The sequence below is a fragment of the Saccopteryx leptura genome, chromosome 6 (assembly GCF_036850995.1).
Source record: "Saccopteryx leptura isolate mSacLep1 chromosome 6, mSacLep1_pri_phased_curated, whole genome shotgun sequence".
Classification (NCBI taxonomy): Eukaryota; Metazoa; Chordata; class Mammalia; order Chiroptera; family Emballonuridae; genus Saccopteryx; species Saccopteryx leptura.
This window is the reverse complement of record NC_089508.1, coordinates 107,635,378-107,659,827: the sequence shown is the minus strand read 5'-3', so window position 1 is coordinate 107,659,827 and position 24,450 is coordinate 107,635,378. Positions and strand designations below refer to the sequence as shown.

General features: G+C 37.3%; 1 pseudogene; it reads right to left on the bottom strand.

Moving 5' to 3' along the window:
• Window positions 1–18,462: 18,462 nt before the first annotated feature.
• LOC136377148 (small ribosomal subunit protein uS7m-like) lies at window positions 18,463–23,839 on the bottom strand (annotated as a pseudogene).
• Between the last annotated feature and the right edge of the window lie 611 nt (window positions 23,840–24,450).

Here is a 24,450-nt window from a genome sequence, read left to right as displayed (position 1 = left end):
ATTTAAAATGGAATTGTCTTTTGACCCAGCCATCCACTCTTAAAAATATATCCCAATAACACCACATCACTGATTCAGAAAAAGAAATGCACCGTCGTGTTTATGGCAGCATTGTTTACAATAGCCAAGATCTGGAAACAGCCCAAGTGTCCATCAGTGGACAAGTGGATTAAAAAGCAGTGGTACATATACACAATGGAATACTATGGGGCCATGAAAAAGAAGGAAATCTTATCTTTTGTGACAACATGGATGGATCTGGAAACTATTATGTTAAGTGAAATAAGCCAGGCAGAGAAAGAAAAATATCATATGACCTCACTCATTTGAGAAATCCAATGAGCAATATGAACTGAGGAACAAAATAGAGACAAAAGTGGGATCAAAGGGACCAGAGGGAAAGCAGACAGAGGGAAAGGGGATGATAGGATGGAATCAGAGAAGGGAAAGAGATTGGTGAAATTATATACACATAACACAGCATTATAGAGAGCAGAAAAGAAAATCCTGGAGGGAAGGGGTGAGGACGTTGTGGGGAAGGGGGCAGGGAGGATGTTGAAGAGAACACGGTGGAGGACGGATGCATGTGGGTGGACATTAGAATCTATGTAAACACAATAAATTAAAAATAAATAAATAAATAAATAAATATTTACACCTAAAAAATATTTTTATGGTTTTGAAACTTACATTTAATTGATTTATCCATTTTGAATTTATTTTTGTGAATAGTGTAAGTTGGTGGTCTAGTTTCATTTTATTGTGTATATTTGTTCAATACTCCCAACACCATTTATCAAAGAGACTGTCTTTACTCCATTGTATACTTTTGCCTCCTTAGTTGACCATAAAGGCATGAGTTTATTTCTGGGTTCTATATTCTGTCCCATTGGTCTATATGCCTGTCCTTATGCCAGTACCAGGCTGTTTTGATTACAAATGGCCTGTTAGAATAGCCTGATATCAGGAAGTTTGATATTTCCAATTTGTTCTTCATTTTCAAGATTACTAAGGCTACTCAGGCTATTTTTGGTTCCATATATATTTTTGGAGGATTTATTGTAGATCTGTGAAGTATGCCATTGCATCAATAGATGTTAGAGTAGTATGGACATTTTAATGATGTTAATTCTTTCTATCCATGAACATGGTATATGCTTCCACTTGTTTGTATATTTCTCAATTTCTTTCATCAGTATCTTATAATTTTCCTAGTAAAGTCTTTTACCTCCTTTGTTAAATTTATTCCTAGGTACTTAAATTTTTTGTTGTTTTCTTGCAATAGTGAATGGGACTATTTCCTTAACTTTTTTTTCTGACAGTTCATTATTGGTATATAAAAATGTCACTGGTTTCTGAATATTAATTTTATGTCCTTCACTTTGCCAAATTCATATATCAGGGCTAGTATATTTCTGTTGGAGACTTTAGGGTTTTCTACATACAGTATCATTTCATCAGCAAATAATGACAGTTTTAGTTCTTGCTTTCTAATTTGGATACCTTTTGTTTCTTCTTGTTTGGTAAGATTTGCCTGTGTAGCCATTCAGTTCAGGACTTTCATTTGCTGGTGTTTTTTGATGAGTGTTTCAATTTTATTTGTTATAATTGGTCTGCTCAGGTTTTCTGATTCTTCCAGATTCAGTTTTGAAAAATTGTATATTTGTAGGAATTTATTCATTTTACCTAGGTGGGAAAGGGGATAATAGGATGAGATAAACCTGAAAAGAAGGGGGGAGGGCACTGTCGGGAGGGGGGCAAGGGAGATGTTGAGGGGAATACAAGGGAGGGGGGATGCATTCGGGGTGACACTAGAATCTATGTAAACACAGTAAATTAAAATCAATAAAAAATGAAAACTTATGTCTACATAAATGTTTATAACAACTTTATTTATAATTCCTCAAAATTGGAAGCAAATAAGAGGTCCCTTAATAGGTAAATAAATAAACCAAAGTATGGCACATCCATATAATGGAATGTTATTCGGAACTAAAAAGAAATAAGCATATCAAGATGTAAAAGGATATGAAGAAAAATTAAATACATATTACTAAGTGAAAGAAGCCAGTCTTAAAAGATTACTTACTCTATCATTCTAATTATATGACATTCTGGAAAAGGCAGAACTATAGAGGCAATTAAGAAGTCAGTTGTTGCCATGGATTTGTACAGAGGGCTGGGAAGGATGACTAGGTGGAGCACAGAAGAACTTTAGGGTGGTAGAAGCTCTTCTACATGATATTGCAATGGTGGACACATGACATTATACATTTGTCAAAACCCATAGATGTGTACAGCACAAACAGAACTTTAGTGTAATTATAGACTTTAGTTAATAATAATGTACAGTGGTACCTTGAGATACGAATTTAATTTGTTCTGTAACTGAGCTCATAAGTCAGTCAACTCGTATATCAAACTGCCCATACTGGACCTGTGTGCCAACATGCCAACTAGTGGCAGCTTCCCGAATCACGGCTCATATCTCAGAATTTTACTCGGATCTCGAACAAAAATACGAACTGAGTTGCAGCTCATATCTTAAAAAAAAGTATGTTAGTCTGTTTGTATCTCAAGGTACCACTATATTAATATTGATTTGTCAGTTGTAACAAATGTACCACATTAATGCAAGAGGCTAAAACTAAGAAAAACAATGAGCAGGGAAGAGAGGGTATATGACAACTCTCTATACCATTTAGTCAATTTTTCTGTATACTTAAAACTGCTCTAAAATATAAAGTCTATTGATTTTTTTAAAGTTCACATAAAATTTATTTGTGTTTATGTTCTGAACTAGGGACTATGATTCTGTATATGTTTATATAAATTCTATACATATATGGCATATATATGTATGTGGATATATTCTATATATACTGATATTGAATTTACTAAGCATTGCAGCAGGGGACATTTATCTGAAACAAAGAGATAAATCTTAAAAAAATATTTCTTTCTAGACTCTTGAGTAGTGTTGCTCTAATTCTTTCCCTGAACTCCAGGCTCATAATGGCCAATAATCTGCTCAACATTTTTACTATGATGTCTAATAAATACACATCTAAAATCCAACATATTGAGACACAAGTATTAATTCCCATACCTCCCCCTCACACACACATCTGCTCCTTCTGCAGCCTTCACCACTGTATCAGTTGCTCCATGGTATGTAAGATTACATGTCAACCTTACAGTTGCTTCGTGTCAGAAACCTTGGAGTGATCTTCAACACTTCTCTCTCTTTTTTCACATTTTACACCTAACCCAATAGCAAATCCCTGGGTTCCAATTATAAAATATATCTAAAATCCTACCATTTTTCATCATATTGTCATGCTTTTAATCACTCAGATCTGAGCCACTATCACCCGTTAATTAGAATATTGTGACAGCCTCCTAACAAGTCTCCCTTCTTTCATCATTATTTGCCCCCCTCTCCAACGCACACTTAATCTATTCTTTACCCAGCATAACCATTATCATACTGTTCTGCTCAAAACTGTCCAGTGCTTTCCCATATTATTTAGAGTAAAATCCAAAGTTCTTGCATAGGCTACAAGACTGTCTCTAACATGGTCCCTCGATATCTCTATGATCTCATATTCTGTTTCTCTCCCTCTTGCTCGTTTTTTTTCAGCCACTTGGGCCTCCTTGGTGAACCTAAAATATGTTAAGCATGCTCCTACTTATAGGTCTTTGTGCTTGTTGTCTCCACTACCTGCAATACTCACACCCTAGATGTCTATATGACACCTTCTTCCCATCATGTTTCTGCTGAAATGCATCTTTATGAAGCCATCCTTATATAAAATAGGACCATTCATTATTTTCAACTCTTGTCATTCTGTTTTATTTTTCTCTGTATCACTTACAAGGAGGAAAAATACTATATGTTAAGTTTCTGCCTTCCTCCTTCCAGAATGAAGGCTCTTCAAGAGCAAGAACTTTGCTGTTTAATGTTTAATGCCATATTCCCAGTGGAAAAAGAAAGCCTGACACATAATACGTGGTTATTAAATATTTGTTGTCAAATGAAAAAACTTCTATCACCCTTCAAAACCTCTTTTTCAGAGACTTCCTTGACCTACTCAAGAGTAACAAAAGAACTTTCTTCACGCTCTAGACTCCTAAAAAATTTTGTTTTACATCTCTTCTGTAAACCTCTGCAGATCTTTTTTTCACTATTTGATGATATTCTATTTGTATTTGAGTCCCTGGCACTTAGCATAACACTATTTAACATATTTGATGAATAAGTGAATAAATGTCTTGACTAAAGGTCTGTATTATAAACATAATTATAGGGTAAATATTATGAATTAATTCTCCTCTCTCATACTTTTACTCTTATTCTTCTTCCAACCATCCCACCGGAACCCTGAGACTTACTATTAGCCTCTCCCTTACCCATGCCTTCTTATAGCCATATTTTCTTCCTCTTGCCTCTTACTAATCTTAGATAAACAATCTCAGAAACTTATTTTTAAATACAAATAGAAAATTTAAAATCACTGAAGTTAAGCAGCACTAAAGTTAAATATCTAGTAGTTAATCCTTACCGTGTCCTTCCTTTATAGAGACAATGGTCTATAAGGAGTATAGCACCAATAAAAATTGGAGACAGAAGACAGTGTGTGTCATGGGTAGATTATTGTCCCAGAAGCAGTATTTCTTAAGACATTTTTAGAAGACTTCCTAGTAAAATAAATTTAAAATACAACAAATCTTCAAGCTCATGAACTTTCAACTTCACTATCAGCACTACCTTTATCACACAATAAGCAGCACAGAGAAAAACTTGAGATCAATGCCTCTAGGGATCCTAGTTACAGAGGCAAACATCACAGTTGTCAAGCAGTTATCCACAAGTGAGAGACTTCTCCAGTGGATACTGACCACTTCTTTCTTTGAGAGAAGAGAGATTGTAGAACTGTGGAATATTAGAACAGAAAGTCCAAAAGACAAACTGACTTGCCTAAGACATTCAACAAATGGACAAATCAGAACTTAAACTCAAACTTAACTCATAATGCATGCTTTCTATTAGCCAAGGTCTTCCTATGGAAAATTACCCACACACAAACACACCCCAACCCTCCCCCCCACACACACACATACACACACTCACCAATTCTATTATATTGAGGTATGTTTCTTCTCTTCTTTATCCATAATGGTAACAAGTGATAGCTCTTTTATTTAAAGTAAACTTAATTTTTCCTTCTTGATAGGTTTTCAGATTTTCCTCTAAGAGTATTTAAAAGTACCATTCAAGCTATTCTTACTTGTCTAGAATGGTTTGTGCTGCCATTAGCTTCTATAGCAGCAGCATTAAAAAATGGGCTGTACTTCTTAACCCTCCACATGCAGCCAAAATTGGGTTACTTTAAAGGCCAATATGTCAAAAGCAGATAAATCCTTTGTACTGTAATGAGCATAATGATGAATAATGGCACTTATGTGCAATAAACGATGCCCTGCCCATAAACAGCCTTTCCACCCGGATACTCTACTTAATTCAGTAATATATTCTGGTAATCTGTGGAACTAGCTGAGAAATTAGCTTAACCAAGAAGACTGTGGAATTTACTAAAATATACCATGATGAAAATAATTAATGGAAGCAGAGTTTGCAGAAGTAAAATTATGGCATTAAAAAAAAAAGCCCATTACATGAATTTATCTTCCAAGTGGCTTGCCTCATAGCAACTGTGGAGATAAGGGCATTGTGGCATGGCTCATGAAGGTAAAAAATAATAATAATAATAATAAAATAAAATACAATAAAATAAAGACACGTGAACAATACCCATATGCCATGATATTTAGTGCTTTTGTATCTGTTTTAGGAACATTTATGATAATCCATACAATCTTCATCATCTCCTACCTGGGCTACTTCAAAACCCAGTTGGTCTCCCTGCTAGCTATATTCCACAGAAGAAACAGGGAAATCTTTAAAAAATGCAAATCATAGCATGTCATTCCCCCAATCTAACTACTTTATGGTTTCCTACAAAATTGGAATAATTAGAAATCCTGACCATGCCATTTAAGGTTCTAAAATCATCTATCTTGGGCGTACATCATTGACATTGTCTCCTACTATTCTTCCTTCTTGTTATTTTATATGGGTTACACTTGCTGTATTGATAGTCCTTCAATATTTTAAGCTATTCCCCTCCCCCTCAAGGCTTCTATTATTCCCCTGGAACTCATTTTTTTTTCTTTTTTTAGTGTGAGAAAGAGAGAGAGAGAGAGAGAGAGGGACAGACAAACAGGAAAGGAGAGAGATGAGAAACATCAACTCACAATTGTGGTGCCTTAGTTGTTCATTGATTGCTTTTTCATATGTGCCTTGACCTGGGGGCTCTAGCTGAGCCAGTGACCCCTTGCTCAAGCCAGTGACCTTGGGCTTAAGCCAGCAACCTTGGGCTTCAAACCTGAGATGTTTGGGCTCAAGCCAGTGAGCATGAGGTCATGTCTATGATCCTACACTCTCAAGCGGCGACCTCAGGATTTTGAACCTGGGTCCACAGCCTTTCAGGTCAATGTTCTATCCAATTTGTCAGTCACTGCTTCGTCATGTGCCCTGGCACTCATTTTGCATATATTGCTTTCTTATCTGCTTTTAAATCACCTCCAACTTCTTTTTCCAGCTGAGGACCCAGGTTCAAAACCCTGAGGTTGCTGGCTTGAGCACAGGCTCAACAGCTTAAACATGGAGTTGTTGGATTGAGCATGGAATCATAGACGTGACCCTATGGTTGCTGGCTTGAGCCAAAAGGTCACTGGCTTAGGCCTAAAGTCACTTGTTTAGGCCCAAAGTTGCTGACTTGATCCCCCCATCAAGGCAGTTTGAGGAGCAATGAATGGACAACTCAAGTGCGGCAACTAAGAATGGATGCTTCTTATCTCTTTCCCTTCCTGTCCGTCTGCGTCTCTCTAAACTTCTCTTTTCAACAATGTAGCAGACTAGATACCTTGAAAAAAACCTTTCCAGTATAGCTAAAGATTCTAGATAGTATAATATATTTTTGTTTAATAGACTTTTTCTTAGAAAAAACTTTTTAGTATTTTGTATTTTATATCTAATATTAAATATATATCTGACTTAAAATTTTAAATACTATATTTAAATAATGGTTATATGTCACAGATAGTACATTACCTAACTTAAATTCTACATGATACATTTTTAATGTATAGTTTAATGGAGAAGATTTTCTTTAAATCTCAGAAACCAAAAGTGGAAACAAATACATTAATCTCAAAAGATAAGAGAACACTGAAAACAGTCTCTAATTTGGGAGCAACTGTTAATCCCTGATAGTCTACATCTGCGCTAATATGGTCACCAATTGCCACATGTAACTATATAATTTAAATTTTAAAATATTGAATAAAATTTAAAACGCAATCTCCCAGTTGAACAAACCACATTTCAAGTGTTCAATAACCATAGTTGGCAGTGGATACCATGTTGGACAGTAAAGATACAGAACATTATTTACCACAAAGTATATTGGGTTTCAGCTCTAGTTTAGCTTCAACCTGATCCTTGCAGAGTTCTGTAGTATGAAAGCAACAGACAGTCTCACTTTCAGGAAAGGCTTAGACTTTTTTTTTTTTTTTTTTTGAGAGAGAGAGAGAGAGAGAGGAAGAGAGAGGAACAAGATGCTCCTGTATGTGCTGACTGGGAATTGAACTGGCAACTTCCACACTCCAAGAGGATGCTCCAACTGATGGAGCTATCTGGCCAAGACTTAATTTTATTTTTTTCTTGAGAGACAGAGAGAGCAAAGGAGAGAGAGGGGAGAGGAAAGGGAAGCATTCATTTGTTGTGGAACAACCAAATTCACTAGTTGCTTCCTGTTTGTGCCCTAATCAGGGACCTAACCAAGTTGCAACCTGTTCTTTCTGGATGACACTCTTAACCAACTCAGCTAACTGCCCAGGGCTAGACTGCTGTGTTTTTTTAAAGACCCAGACTGTATTTATTAGTTCTTTACATAAAGTATCTTTTCCATCAGCAAAATTATAATTGGTGCTTTAGAGCCATGTTAACACAAATAATTTAGACACTTATTTATAAGCTTCATTATTTTGATGGTTCATTTTAATATTTTCTATATAATAGTTTTAACATAACCTTTTAATATTTTTTATATTTATGCCCCATAGAAAATTATAAGAAATATAATAGATATCAATTAATATAGTCACTACTGAGATTAAATCTCTATTAATATTTTTGCTACATCTCTTAAGATTATCTTTATCTTCAGAGAAACAAAACATTACAAAATACATCTATAGTCCCACTTTCCAGCCTTTCTTTTTCTCATTGCCTAGTTAGAGGTGATCCCTTTCTGGAAACAGGTGTTATCAAACTTGTATATGCTTTGTTCTTCCTTTGGGTAAACTTCCCAAATGCTTGGTACTATATCTACAGTCAACATTTTTTTTTAATTTATTTATTAAATTTAATGCAGTGACATTGATAAATCAGGGTACATATGTTGAGAGAAAACATCTCCAGATTTTTTTGACATTTGATTGTGCTGTATACCCCTCCCCCAAAGTCAAATTGTCTTTTGTCACCTTCTATCTAGTTTTCTTTGTGCCCCTCCCCTCCCCCAACCCCTCTCTCCTTCTTTGCCCAATCCCCCCTCCCCCCATTCCCCCACCCCCGTTGCCATCACATTCTTGTTCATGTCTCTGAGTCTCATTTTTATGTCCCATCTATGTATGGATTCATATAGTTCTTAGTTTATTTCTGATTTACTTATTTCACTCCGTATAATGTTATCAAGGTCCATCCATGTTATTGTAAATGATCCGATGTCATCATTTCTTATGGCTGAGTAGTATTCCATAGTATATATGTACCAAGCTTTTTTATCCAGTTGTCCTCTGACGGACACTTGGGCTGTTTCCAGATCTTCACTATTGTGAACAATGCTGCCATAAACATGGGGGTGCATTTCTTCTTTTCATACAGTGCTATGGTGTTCTTGGGGTATACTCCTAACAGTGGGATAGCTGGGTCAAAAGGCAGTTCGATTTTTAATTTTTTGAGGAATCTCCATACTGTTTTCCACAGTGGCTGCACCAGTCTGTATTCCCACCAGCAGTGCAGGAGGGTTCCCTTTTCTCCACATCCTCGCCAGCACTTATTCTGTGTTGTTTTGTTGATGAGCTCCATTCTGACTGGTGTGAGGTGATATCTCATTGTGGTTTTAATCTGCATTTCTCTAATGACTAGTGATGTTGAGCATTTTTTCATATGCCTATTGGCCATCTGTATGTCCTCTTTGGAGAAGTGTCTATTCATTTCTTTTGTCCATTTTTGGATTGGATTGTTTGTCTTCCTGGTATTAAGTTTTACAAGTCCTTTATAAATTTTGGTTATTAACCCCTTATCAGATGTATTGTCAAATATGTTCTCCCATTGTGTAGTTTGTCTTTTTATTCTGTTCTTGTTGTCTTTAACTGTGCAAAAGCTTTTTAGTTTGATATAGTCCCATTTGTTTATCCTGTCTTTTATTTCACTTGCCCATGGAGATAAATCAGCAAATATATTGCTCGGAGATATGTCAGAGAGCTTACTGCCTATGTTTTCTTCTAATATGCCTATAGTTTTAAGGCTTACATTTAAGTCTTTTACCCATTTTGAGTTTATTTTTGTGAGTGGTGTAAGATGGTGATCTACTTTCAATTTTTTGCAGGTAGTTGTCCAATTTTCCCAACACCATTTGTTAAAGAGGCTGTCTTTACTTCATTGTATTTCCTTAGCTCCTTTGTCAAATATCAGTTGTCCATAGAACTGTGGGTTTATTTCTGGGTTCTCTGTTCTGTTCCATTGATCTATATACCTGTTCTTATGCCACTACCAGGCTGTTTTGAGTACAATGGCCTTGTAGTATAACTTGATATCAGGAAGGTTGATACCTCCCACTTTATTCTTCTTTTTTAAGATTGCTGAGGCTATTCGTGTTCTTTTTTGGTTCCATATAAATTTTTGGAATATGTGATCTATATCTTTGAAGTATGTCATTGGTATTTTAATTGGTATTGCATTGAATTTATAGATTGCTTTGAGTAATATAGACATTTTAATGATGTTTATTCTTCCTAACCATGAGCACAGTATAGCTTCCAATTGTTTGTATCTTCCTGGATTTTTTTTATCAATGCTTTGTAATTTTCTGAGTACAAGCCTTTAGTCTTCTTGGTTAAGTTTACTCCTAGGTACTTTATTTTTTTGATTGTAATTGTGAAGGGGATTGTTTCCTTAATTTCTCTTTCTGACTGTTCATTGTTGGCCTATAAAAATGCCTCTGATTTCTGAGTATTGATTTTATATCCTGCCACTTTGCTGAATTCATTTATCAGGTCCAGTAGTTTTTTGACTGAGGCTTTAGGATTTTCTATATACAATATCATATCATCTGCAAATAATAATAGTTTTACTTCTTCTTTTCCAACTTGAATGCATTTTATTTCTTCTTCTTGTCTGATTGCTGTGGCTAGGACTTCCAGGACTATGTTAAATAAGAGTGGTGAGGCCCTGGCCGGTTGGCTCAGCGGTAGAGCGTCGGCCTGGCGTGCGGGGGACCCGGGTTCGATTCCCGGCCAGGGCACATAGGAGAAGCGCCCATTTGCTTCTCCACCCCCCCCTTCCTCTCTGTCTCTCTCTTCCCCTCCCACAGCCAAGGAGCAAAGATGGCCCGGGCGCTGGGGATGGCTCCTTGGCCTCTGCCCCAGGCACTAGAGTGGCTCTGGTCGCGACAGAGCGACGCCCCGGAGGGGCAGAGCATCACCCCCCTGGTGGGCAGAGCATCGCCCCTGGTGGGCGTGCCAGGTGAATCCCGGTCGGGCGCATGCGGGAGTCTGTCTGACTGTTTCTCCCCGTTTGCAGCTTCAGAAAAATACAAAAAAAAAAAAAAAAAAGTTTAAAAAAAAATTTAAAAAAAGAGTGGTGAAAGGGGGGCACCCCTGCTTTGTTCCTAATCTTAAGGGTATTGCTTTTAATTTTTGCCCATTGAGTATGATGTTGGCTGTGGGTTTCTCATAGATGGCTTTTATCATGTTGAGGTATGTTCCCTGTATTCCCACTTTGCTGAGATTTTGATCATGAAAAGGTGCTGAATTTTATCAAATGCTTTTTCTGCATCTATTGAAATGATCATATGGTTTTTCTCCTTCTTTTTGTTTATGTGATGAATCACATTGATTGATTTATGAATATTGTACCAGCCTTGCCTCCCCAGAATAATAATTGATCATGGTGTATGATTTTTTCCATATATTGTTGGATCCGGTTTGCTAATATTTTGTTGAGGATTTTAGCATTTATATTCATCAGAGATATTGGCCTATAATTTTCTTTCTTTGTGTTGTCTTTGCCTGGTTTTGGAATCAGAATTATGCTCGCCTCATAAAAGGAGCTTGGAAGTCTTTTTTCCTCTTGAATTTTTTGAAATAGTTTGAGAAGGATAGGAGTTAGTTCTTCTTTGAATATTTGGTAGAATTCACTTGTGAAGCCATCTGGCCCAGGACTTTTCTTTGTTGGGAGTTTTTTGATAACTGTTTTGATCTCATTTGGTGTAATCGGTTTGTTTAGGTTTTCTGATTCTTCCAGATTGATTTTTGGAAGATTGTATGTTTCAAGGAATTTTTCCATTTCATCTAGGTTGTCTAGTTTTTTGGCATGCAGTTCTTCATAGTATTTTCTTACAATATTTTGTATTTCTGGTGTGTCAGTTGTTATTTCTCCACTCTCATTTCTAATTTTATTTATTTTAGTCCTCTCTCTCTTTTTCTTGGTGAGTCTAGTTAAAGGTTCATCAATCTTGTTTACCTTTTCAAAAAACCAGCTCCTAGTTTCATTGATCATCTGTATTGTTTCTATAGCCTCTATGTCATTTATTTCTGCTCTGATCTTTATTATTTCCTTCCTTCTACTACATTTGGGCTTTACTTGCTGTTCTTTTTCTAGTTCTTTTAGATGCAGGGTTAAGTTGTTTATTTGAGCTTTTTCTAGCTTCTTAAAGTGTGCCTGTAGTACTATGAACTTCCCTCTCAGTACTGCTTTTGCTGTGTCCCATAAATTTTGAGTTGTTGTATGCTCATTGTCATTCGTTTCTAGAAATTTTTTTATTTCTTCTTTGATCTCATTTTTAATCCATTCATTATTTAACAACCTGTTATTTAGTTTGCATGTGTTTGAGAATTTTTGAGCTTTTCTGTTGTGGTTCATTTCTAGTTTCATGTTGTTGTGATCAGAGAAAGTGCTTGATATGATTACAATCTTCTTAAATTTGTGGAGAGCATTTTTGTGCCCTAACATGTGGTCTATCCTAGAGAATGTACCATGAGCACTTGAAAAGAATGTATATTCTGCTGCTGTAGGGTGAAAGGTTCTGAAGATCTCTATTAAATCGAGTTGATCCAATGTGTGCTTTAAGTCTGCTGTTTCTTTGTTAATTTTCTTTCTTGTGGATCTATCTAGTGATGTTAGTGTGGTATTGAAATCCCCTATTATTATGGTATTGCTGTTGATCTCGCCCTTTAAATCCACCAAAGTCTGCTTTATATATTTAGGTGCTCCTGTATTAGGTGCATAGATATTTATAATAGTTATATCTTCCTGTTGGATTACTCCCTTTATCATTATGTAGTGGCCTTCTTTATCTCTTACTATATCCTTTGTTTTAAAGTCCAATTTGTCTGATATAAGTATTGCTACCCTAGCTTTTTTTTCATTTCCACTTGCATGAATGTTTTTTTCCATCCTTTTACCTTCAATCTATGTGTATCTTTTGTTCTAAGGTGTGTCTCTTGTAGACAGCATATGTATGGATCCTGTTTTCTTATACACACAGCTACCCTATGTCTTTTGATTGGATCATTTAATCCATTTACATTTATGGTTATTATTGATATGTAGTTGCTTATTGCCATTTTATTCTTTAAAGCTGTTTTTCTTTTTTGCTATATTCTTTTCCCACTTTGATCTGTTTACAACAGGCCCCTTAACATTTCCTGCAGCAATGGTTTGGTTGTAATGAATTCCTTGAGTTGATTTTTGTCTGGGAAGCTTTTTATTTCTCCTTCAATTTTAAACGATAGCCTTGCTGGATAAAGTAGTCTTGGTTGTAGGTTCTTGTTCTGCATTACTTTGAATATTTCTTGCCATTCCCTTCTGGCCTCAAGTGTTTCTGTTGAGAAGTCGGATGTCATTTTTATGGGGGCTCCTTTGTAGGTGATACCTTTTTTTTCTCTTGCAGCTTTTAATATTTTCTCTTTATCGTTTAGCTTTGGTATTTTAATTATGATGTGTCTTGGTGTAGGTTTCTTTGGGTTTCTCTTTAATGGAGTCCTCTGTGCTTCTTGAACTTATGAGAGTTTCTCCTGCATTAATTTAGGGAAGTTTTCAGCTATGATATGATTGAACAAAGTCTCTATCCCTTGTTCTTTTTCTTCTTCTTCAGGAACCCCTATGATGCAAATGTTATTTCTCTTCATGTTGTCAAAGAGCTCTCTAAGAGCTTACTCAGACTTTTTGAGTCTCTTTTCTTTTTTCTTCTCTGCTTTCATGCTTTCATTCCAGTTGTCCTCCAACTCGCTGATTCGATCCTCAGCCCTATCTATCCTGTTTTTAATTCCTTCCATTGTGGTTTTTATTTCTGATATTGTATTTGTCATCTCCGTCTGATTCTTTTTTATACTTGCTATTTCTTTATTTAGGTGTTTATAATGACCATCCATTGTTGTTCTAAGATCCCTAAGCATCCTTACAATCATTATTTTGAACTCCGCATCTGGAAGTTTGATTATTTCCATATCACTCAGTTCATCTCCTGAAGGTATCTCTTGTGGTTTCATTTGGATTGCACTTTTTTGTCTTCTCATTGTGTTTTGGTGTTTTATTTGTAAAGTTGGTTGAGTCTAGGCTTGATGTTGTCTGCCTCCAGTTTTCAGTTGTGTTATTTCTAGGTCTTCTTGGGTTGGTATCAGCTATTATTTGTAATCCACCTCGGATTTGGGCAGCTTTGAAGTTTTGATTTGTTTGTTTTCTTAACAGGTGATAGTCTTGTTTTATTGATCTCAGCAGGGGGCTTTCTTGAAAGTGTATCCAGGAATATGATGGGTGTAACCTGCGACTCTGAAGGCCTCTTCAACCAACTAATCTCTCTAGGGGCAGGGTGTTTTCTCTGCTTCAGTAGGGGGAGGTGTATCTCAGATCTCCATGGAGACCTGAGTTACTGCCCCTCCTCCCCACTTCTTGTTTTCATCTGTGTCATGTTGCGCTGATTGGTGCTGGAGAGATATCCGGAGATCTCTGATCCGGAAGCAATTCAGTACTGTTTTGTGGAAGGTTCAGTCCCTCCCCCAGCTATGGCGCCTCCAGCATGGATGAATCAGCTCTTTTAGTTTGTTTCCTGCATTCCTTAGCCCCTCACAGTCTGTCCCTCTCCCTGTCCTTTCCACTTTGGAGAGAAGCTGGTCTTTTTAACACACCTCACTCCCTGGTCACCAGGCAAATGGCTTTGAGCAGTATTTTCTGCTCTTTTCCCTTGGGTGAGATCCCCTCTGGGCTCTCAGCCTCCCTCTTTCCTTTATTCCTGTAAGCAGAGGAGATTCAGGTGCTCCCTACCAGGTTTGTTGTGGCTTCTTTGCTCCTTGGTTTTTGAGAGCTGTTCTTGTAGTCCAGAGTTGGTTTTTCACACTGATTTTTCCTAAATTGATTTGTATTCCAGTTTGGTGGTGAGAGCTGGGTGTCTGGGCATCCGCCTATTCCACTGCCATCTTCCCATCCTCAACATTTTTTTTTTTACTTACAAAATTATGTTTTTGAGATTTACCCATGTTGATACATTCAAATTTAGTTCATTTGTTTTTGTCCTTATGCTTCTTATTAACCAAACTACAATGTATTCTTCAATTCCCCTACTGTCTGACAATTAGGTTTTCTTAGCCTTGTAACAATAAACAAATTATTCAGAAACAAACATCTTTGTAGACTCCTTGAACAAGAGTTTCTTCTTAATAAGCAAGCCCCTGAAGTAGAACTGTTAAGTTATAGAAAGTATATATTATCAGCTTTACTTGGTAGTTTCACATGGTTTCTCAGAAGAGTTATAGCAGGGATCGGGAAACTTTTTGGCTGAGAGAGCCATGAATGCCACATATTTTAAAATGTAATTCTGTGAGAGCCATACAACGACCTGTGTATGTTATGCATTATCCAATAAAAATTTGGTGTTGTCCCAGAGGACAGCTGTGATTGGCTTCAGCCATCTGCAACCATGAATATGAGTGGTAGGAAATGAATAGATTGTAATACATGAGAATGTTTTATTTTTTTAACGTTATTATTTTTTTTATTAAAGATTTGTCTGTGAGCCAGATGCAGCCATCAAAAAAGCCACATCCGGCTTGAGAGCCATAGGTTCCCGACCCCTGAGTTATAGCCATTTTCCTTCCCCGAGCCATGCTTATTTCTCCACATTATCACTAACAGTTAATATTATCAAATTTAATAAAATTTTAAGTACAAAAGTTATGTCTTTGTTTTCATTTATATTCAAATTTCTAAAAATGTTGGACATCTTTACATATAGTTAATATCTATCTTTTGTTGCTAGTATGTTTACTGTTATATCTTTTGACAATATTTCTCTTTCTGATATTTTCCATTTCTAAAAATATTTTATACATTATGGACATTAATATTTAATGATAATATGAGTAGCAGCTATCTTTTCTCAGTCTATAACTTGTATTTTCACCACATACATGTTTTCTGGGTTTTTGTTGTTGTTTTTTAAGAAAGAGTGGGAGATAGAAGAGAAGGAGGGGAAGGTAGAGAGAGAGAGAAGAATCAACTTGTTCCACTGAGTTGTGCACCCATTGATTGCTTGACCAGGGCTTATTCATGCTCTGATTGACCCCAGGATTGAACCCGTGAGCTCACCACTCTGGGATGGTGCTCTAGCCCCTAAGCCACCGGCCAGGGCCAGAAGTTTTCTGTTTTATTGTGGCAAAATGTATCAATATTTTTTTCTGCTTTTGTGCTTTTTGTGTTTAGGAATTATCTTCTATTAATGGCATAAAGATATTCTCCAATTTTTAAGTCAAAAGTTTTAGAGTTTCACTTTTGATATTTAGATCTTTAACTTATCTGGAATGCATTTTTGTGAATGATGTGGTGTAGAGATTTAATTTTATCTTGAATTATTAGGTTATTTGTCTATCTGGGAAAGCACCTCACAGTTTTAAATAATTCAGTTTCATATTACTGCCTAGTATCTGGTAAAACAGTGCATCACATTTTGTTGTTTTGCTAGTCATCTTGGCTAAGGGCTTGGGCCTTTGTATCCTGCCCATTAAGTGAGTCAGCCATTGGTTACAGGCTGCCCTCAGGGAAGGAGGACCCAACTTTCCAAGCATGTCTGGCAAGGTGGCTCACCAAGTACAAAAACAATTCTCTAGAAAAATATGCCGTTGTAAGCCATTAGCAGCAAACACGCACAGCGGGAGGAAGTGAACTGGCCTAACCATGGGGATCTGCGTGGGGCATTAACAGTTTCTAGCACAATCCTTAAAGGAAATAGAGAGCACACTCAAATGAGGATAACTTAAAGAACATAGGTATATTTGCAAACAGAATACTTACAAAGATGTCCTTGGAGTTAGGTAAACTACAAGGGATAGAGCGATTGGAGCTGTTACTATTTCTAGAGCTGGATGAAAGGATCTGTTTTCCTGCGAGGTGCCCATTTGCTAAGCCCAATGGGAAGCCAGAGGAAGTTTTTAATGTTGTGCCTACAGACAGCCTGCTGGAGCGGAGCTTAATGGGAAGGATGAAGAATGAATCTGGTGGGGTAAATGGACAATGTTCTGCACAGTTAAATAAAATGTTTGTCAGGCAAACAAATGTCACCTTCTTTGAGCAATGGTTCCAAACACACTATCTAAAAAATGTGCCTCCGACCTGTGTCCTTTGTCACTCTTCTAACCAGTTACTCTGTCATTTGTCTCCAAAGCACTTTTATTTACATTAAATTCTATTAAAACTTACACAAAGAAACAAAGAGAAGCAAACACATGAGTAGCAAATGGGCAAAGTACAAAAATTTGCAATTCACAAAGAAAAGTATAAATGTTTAACTACATATGTACTCAAAGAGATAAAATGTATTATAAAATACAAAATTTTCACCCATCAAATTGATAAATATTTGATATAGTAATTTCCAATGTTACGGTTTAAGGAAAACACACTAAAGTGAGAGTATAAAGTTGATATAACATTTCTGAAAAGTAATTTGAGAATTTATATAAAAATTTTGTACATGCCATTTTATCCAGCCATTTCTCTCTTAGGAATGTACTCTAGGAAATAATTCAAGATTTTCTAAAAAATGAGAGTTTTTTGTAATAGCTAAAAATTGCCAATAATTTATATGTCCAATAAGAGGAAACCTTATTAATATTTCCCAAAGTGTGTTTCTTAGGGCACTGGTCTCCTGAGATTCTGCTTTAAAAAGGATTCCATGGTCAACTAAATGTAGGAATTCCTTTGTAATGAAAGGTAAAATTTATAAACCAGGCTAACATGGCATAATCTGTGGTCAGGACAAAAGCTAAGATTACTTGGGTTCATAAGTGGATCAGAAATCCAAATTTATTCTCATTAGCATTGTATTCCAACTTTTAGAACTCACCTGTCTAACCCTGTGTGCCAACCACTGGCACGCACAGACACATGTTGTCTAGGAATGACTGAGCACCAGATCTACCGAGAACCTGCTGTTTGCAGAACCGCCAGGGGGCAGCCCCCTTTCTATCACATCCCATTTCCAGATGAAGGGATCTCTCCAGCAGAACCAGCACAGCAGGGCCTGAGTGTGTGGCACAGGTGAGGACTACAGCCTTCCTGTGGGGACAGCTGGGGATAGCTCTCTGAGGACAACAGAGGCTGGGAGGTTGGCAGGGTTTGCTGTATCATGCCACCTGGATGGGACTCTGACTTAGAGGCTTTCGGCCGTAATGCCAAAGATGGTAGCTTCACCCCTTTAGCTCATCAGCCAAGCACATAGATTAAATCTCTGCCTGGTGAGCTCTGATTTCACATTGCTAATTTAAATAATTGGTTAACTAGTTTAACCAATTTAACATCATTTTAACTGAAATTCATTTTTATGTTATAAACAAGATGATTCATTATTTATTATTCATTGTGTAACAGATTACCCAACACTTAGAGGCTTAAAATGGTGAACATTTTTTATCTCAGTTTCTAAGTGTCAGAAAACTGGGCTGGATGCCTCTGGCTCACCTTTCATGAAGTTGCAGGCAAGCTGTCAGCTAATATGTGTTCACCTCTAAAGATCTGACAGAGAAAGGATGTGCTTCTATACTCATTTGTGTCATTGGCAGAATTTAGCTGCTCACAGGCTGCTGGCCAAAGACCTCCTGGTCCCATTCGTAGGTCAGCTCTAACTTGGCAACCAGCTTCTTGAAGAGTAAGCCAGAAAGAGTACAAGAGAAAGCTTAAGAGAGAAGCCACCATCTTTCTGCAACCAGACCTCAGAAGTGACTATTCATCATTTTTGCCACGTTCTATTTGCTAGAAGCAAGGCACTAGGTCCAGCTTACATTCAAGGGGAGAGAATGATACACAGGCAGAAACAGTGGGAGGTGAGCATCACTGGGGGTTACTTAGCAGCTGCTGGCCACAATCACTAGTACAAAAGCTCTTGAAATTCTTAAGTGACCAAGACTTGCTAAATAACCTCCTTTTAACAGCGGTCTAACAGAAGGTATGAAGGAAAGGGCTAAAAAAGAGAAACTGAATTTGTAAAACAGATGAGTAAATATCTAACATGGAGTTTGTTATTTTGTGTTTGTATGTTTGTTCTTTTCTCAATTTAGTTTGGTGAAGATTCTTACTGACTAAGGAAGGTGTTTGGGTCCTGGGGTAGGAAAAAGGGAGTGGGTGATAGGACAGAGGAAGGGTGGAGGAAGGGATAGAAACCAAGAGAAAGGACAAGCAGGAGTGCTTCACAATTCTGCCAGGGGCTAATTTAGTGTGTCCACTGCCCTTTTGCCTCAACACTTGAAGACTGAGGGCTAATTCTGGTGTGAATTATCTAGGCTCCCTGTGTCTCATCTGCTTCTTTCTGCTTTTATTTACATTTTTGTCTCTTCCTGCTCCTTTGTACCTCAGAAAAATTCAGAGGGGAAAGAAGAGGTTGTAAAATTTAAATCTATCCACTATTTTGTTACATTTTCTCTCCAGAGTGAAGGAGTGATGTTCTCTACCCTGGTTCCAATGCTTGCATACTTACACAGAGGACTGGATAAGTTAAACAGGGAAACTAAATAACTACACAATTCAGCATGATCAATTTGAGAAATTTTTAAAATTCCTTTTGACCTTAAAACCCTAACTGTGGAACCTTGGTCAATAAATTGGCATCCCTCTTTCTCAACATCTGTAGGAATACTGTTTTTCCTCCTGCATCGACACAAACGACCTCTTCCTGCCACCTATAATTTACTCGATGAGACCTGTGAAGAGTGTAGTCTATTTTTGGTTCCCCATAGCAAAGCTGCTGTAGGGTATAATCTTTTTCTCTGTCCTGCCGGGGATGGGTTAGATGAAATAGGAGGTCTTTCCAATTTCTAATCTTTGCAATGTCTTTCAGCAAACAGCAGGTAAACAATTTTAATACAAGGCCATTTACATTGTGTCTACTAGGGAATATGTCCCTGCATTAAAATAAACAGTAATACTACAAAAAAGTTTGCTCATACAATAATAGCAACCTTCCTAAATTATAGTGATTGTGCAGCCCAGCAGTATAACACAAAATGTGGTTTTTATCTCAGAAGACACAGAATTTATTATTTTCCACCTACCTGGCATTTTAGAGCAATTGGAACCAGGTTTCAGAAAGAACAATTCAGTACATTAGCTCTCAAATACCAAAAATATATTTTCAGCATTGAAAGGACTCATTTAAAGCAGCACTTCAACAAAATGCTGTCCACCTGCCCTGGTAATTAAGTCATGTCTGGTGTGCAGTAATTTACACAGTGTATTGTTATCCTGCATAATTAAGGCTATTAAGCTGAATTTGGAGGCTTTGGTACACCTATAGCCCTTAATTAATTAAACAAGCACACAGAGAAGTTCCTGACAGAGTCAGAGGCTTGTCTTCACACTCCTGGTGGGCAAGACATGTGAGAAATGGGCAAGCAGGGCCGTCACCTGGAACTCTCCTTCAGTCACAATTTTCTGGTCACAGGAGGAAACCATACAAAGTCATTTCCCAGAAAGTAGACACTTGAATGCAGTGCCCCACAATCTCTCATCACTGAATAACCAAGCATAGCATCATACTTAAAAATAAAAGCACATAATGAGATTGATTGCCACTTCCTCATTGTTTCATCCAAGTACAGGGTTTTCCAGTATATTTATTTTGGGCTACCTTTGGATACTATCTTTTCAAGGGTCATAAACTAGATTAAGGAAGGGAAAAGTGCTTTCTCCATGTTTTATTTTCTTCAAAGCCACCCAAAACTCCATATTTATCTAGCAATAGTAGACCTAAGAATTCTGTGTGCCAGCCACTAGCATTCCCTAACATAAGAAAATTCTGATTGGCCTTGGATTCAAGTCCTTGAAGAATGATAACATTTGTACTTTCTTTCACACAATACCACTACTGTGCTTTGTGCCAGTGCGTCAGCCCAGACTCTGCCCGAAAGCACTGGAAGTAGGATACCCAGAAGCACCGACCTTAAAATGCTCTTTTTTGCAGGTATAACATAGCCTTTTCAAATGTGTCCTCAAAAATAAAAAATCTGTTAGACATATCTTTTAAATGTTCTCTTACTTCTTTAAAAGATAACTTCATATAAATGGAAATTTATATTACAAAATAAAGATATACTGGGTATTTCACAATGACTTAATTTTGGGCAAGTTTTACCTTTCTCTTTTACTGCTCATGCTGATTATTATGCCCGTACTAATTATTACAGGAATAATAACTGAATCTGACTGGTGAAAGCTATGTTCCAGAACCCTGATGCTATGGCAGGAGAAGAGGGGAACACACTGTACAGAAATATCTTATGAACCAGACAGATGCCAGTATATGCTATCATTCTGTGTATGTTCCTGCAACATAATTAAAACATCAAGCATAAGAAAATCCAGCACTCTTTAATGCACTTAAAATCACTGTCATGAAGCAATGGATGGCAAATTTGCATGTGAAAGGACTGAGAACAGCATGTAGGAAGAATTGTGAAATTACTATAGTATTTATTATTATAACGTGGTGTCATGCTAGTCTCATTTTAGAATGAACTATAAGAATAGATTAAATTAGTGCCATTTTCTTTCCTTGTTAACATCTTTGTCACAAGAGCAAGCTGTCAGAATTTTAGTATCTAAAATAATCCATGGAATCGTCTTCATGATAGTTGGCCGCTTCTAAACTCTGGGCTTAGACTGGTTGTTCTCAACCCTGTCCTTGCAGACATGTAGGTTGAACACAGAGAAATAATAATTTTTAAGCAACTAAGCAGGTCACAGACATCCTGATAAAGGTAGAAAAGACAGTATAATGTTACAACTTTAAAACAGCATTTGATCATAAAGCATTATCTCTTAAGAAAATTCTCTCAACCACTGCCGAAAAATACTGTTTGACACATGATTTTAGAATCATGACTACTCAGACATGTATAATTTTAATAGCATCTCTCTTAGTTTTTTTCACTGTCATAATGTTCAATGAATATTTCTCTGATGGGTCAGGATCACCATGGCCTAGTCAAGCTTGAGACAGATGATAATCAGAAGTCAATGGTTTGTTACTTTCTTCACATATCTTTATCTCACTCACGGCTCCCCTGGGCCTTGGTTTCTACATTTAACACGAATGCTGTATTAGTCAGGGTTCTCCAGAAAAACAGAACCAATAATATACAGTATATAAAAGGAGATTTATTATGAAGAATGGATCACCCAATTATGGAGGCTGAGAGGTCCCATTATCTGCCTCTGGCAAGCTGGAGACTCAGAAAAGCTAGTACTGTAATTCAGCCCAAGTCCAAAGGCCTGAGAAACAGGGGACCTGATGATGTGTATCTCAGTGGAAGGGAAAGCTCAGATGAGATGAAACCACCCACATTGGGGAGGGTGATCTACTCTACTGTGTCCACTGATTTAAATGCTAATTTCATCCAGAAAGACCCTTGTAGACACACACAGAAATGCTTAGCCATATATGTGGTCATCCTCTGATCCAGTCACATTACACATAAAATAAATTGTCACAGATGTCCTTCTCCACTGGGATCTACCTCTCCTACAATTCCCCATAATGAGAGTGACTATAGGTCTTAGTTTTTTGGGAACTTTCCCACTTTCTGTCTTAATTATCAGCAGCATCTTCTTTAACTCTTAGAAATGTCCCAGTATGAATAATACATTATATGATCATTATACCTATTGTATTTTTTCAGAGCCTCTCTAAAATGTATCACTGTTGATATTACATTGTGCTAATATGGATATATCGAGCTCCCCTACTAGACTATCACTGGAGGACAGAATATAGCCTCACTCATGTTTTTGGTTATCACAGGGCCTTGAACAGAGAACAGAATTAGTAATCAATAATTTTTCTTGTCATTCAGTCAGTTTTAATAAATCACAGTACCACATTGCATGCTATATCAGTTCAAAGTGAGAACATTTTTGCATTTATTTTTGTTTTTAAGAGAGCCTGGAAAGGAGGGGGGAAGGAGAGAGATGAGAAGCATCAACTCACAGTTGCAGCACTTTAACTGTTTATTGATTGCTTCAGGAATCATCCACTTCGTGCCAAGAAGCTACCACGTGGGGTGGCTAGTGGCACAGGGACCTGGTAGAAATGGCCATCCTTGAGGACAGGTATCAGGTGAGTCCCAGGTTCACAGATGTTCAGTGATTGGTGGAAGAGGGTGCAGTGGTTGCATTCTGTGGTTGCCTGCCCCTCTGCAGAAGCAGCACGGTACTTCTCAAACTGCGTCCTTTTCACAGCTTCCAGAGTCTGTGCCATGAGGGACTGACCAGTACTTTGTTTCCTCCATTCATCATCATGCTGGTGAATTTACCCATCAATGGGCCTTCAAACGCAGAGCATGTTTTCATTGAGAGGTGCAGCTTTCATATGTTGAGTCTTTCTGAGCTCCCGCTCAAACTTTTCAGTCCTCTCTGCCAAGGGCTTGCGGTGACATTTCTTGACAGTGTAGGGATCCTTATATTCAGGACCATAGTGGCTTCACTTCGCCTGGCTCAGCCCTGGACACCGCAGGCCAGCACTTGCCTGCTTCTGGGCCCAACTACCTCACACAACCTTTACCTGGGGGCAGCTGTCTTGGCCTGCCAAGGGCACCCCACAAGAAATGCCCTCGGTGAGTCTGAGCGAGTGACAGAAGACCAGGAAAAAATTTCCCAGGGTCCTAAATCTGCGCATCACCCCAGTAAGCTGGGCATTGAGAGTCTCTCACTCAGAGGTCCAAAAGGAGGAGTCAAAAGGAAACAACATTCCATTATCTGACCTTTGGTGGTAGCAGTGCTCGCTCAATGTTTTTAAATCAATAAAAACACAGAGTGCTAAATCACTTAAGTGCTTAAACTACTGTCATTAACATTACGAAAAAAGAAAAAAGAAACTCTTACTAAAACTGCAGTATCTAGGAGAAGATCATCTTACTTTCTACTGGGAAGCTTGAGCTCCACTTGAAACATCTTGTATAGCAAGTGATGGGACTGCTATGTGGAATTTTCAGGACATCCCTACAGTGAGCACTCAGCAGAGGAAGCGAGTGTTATTTGAGTGATTGGAGACTCCCTTCCTGGTTTCCAGAAGCCAATATAGGATTTATGGAGCCTGAAGTTTATATAATTGGGGGGAGGCACTTTCAGAAAAAATAAAATAAAACTATGAATACAAAATTAAGTATGAAAGTGAATATTTATTTAGAATAAAAAATTAAATCAAATTTAGAATATGCTATCAAATATCACAAGTCCATAAAAATAACATAATAATTGTATTACCTAACTGCCTGATATACCTTTTTATACTTTTTCTTCTACTTTTTAGCTACAGAATACTTAAGTGGTTCTATGGCATGTGAATACCCAGTTTTCCCAATACTGTTTGTTGAAGAGGCTATTCTTTTCCCATTGAATGGTCTTGGTGCCCTTGTTGAAAATCAGTTGACCATACATGCGGGTTTATTTGTAGACTTTCAATGCTATAACATTGGTCTATCTCCTCATCCTAATACCACACAGTTTAAGTCACTGTAGCTTTGTAGTAAGTTTTAAAATCAGGAAACGAATCTTCCAACTTT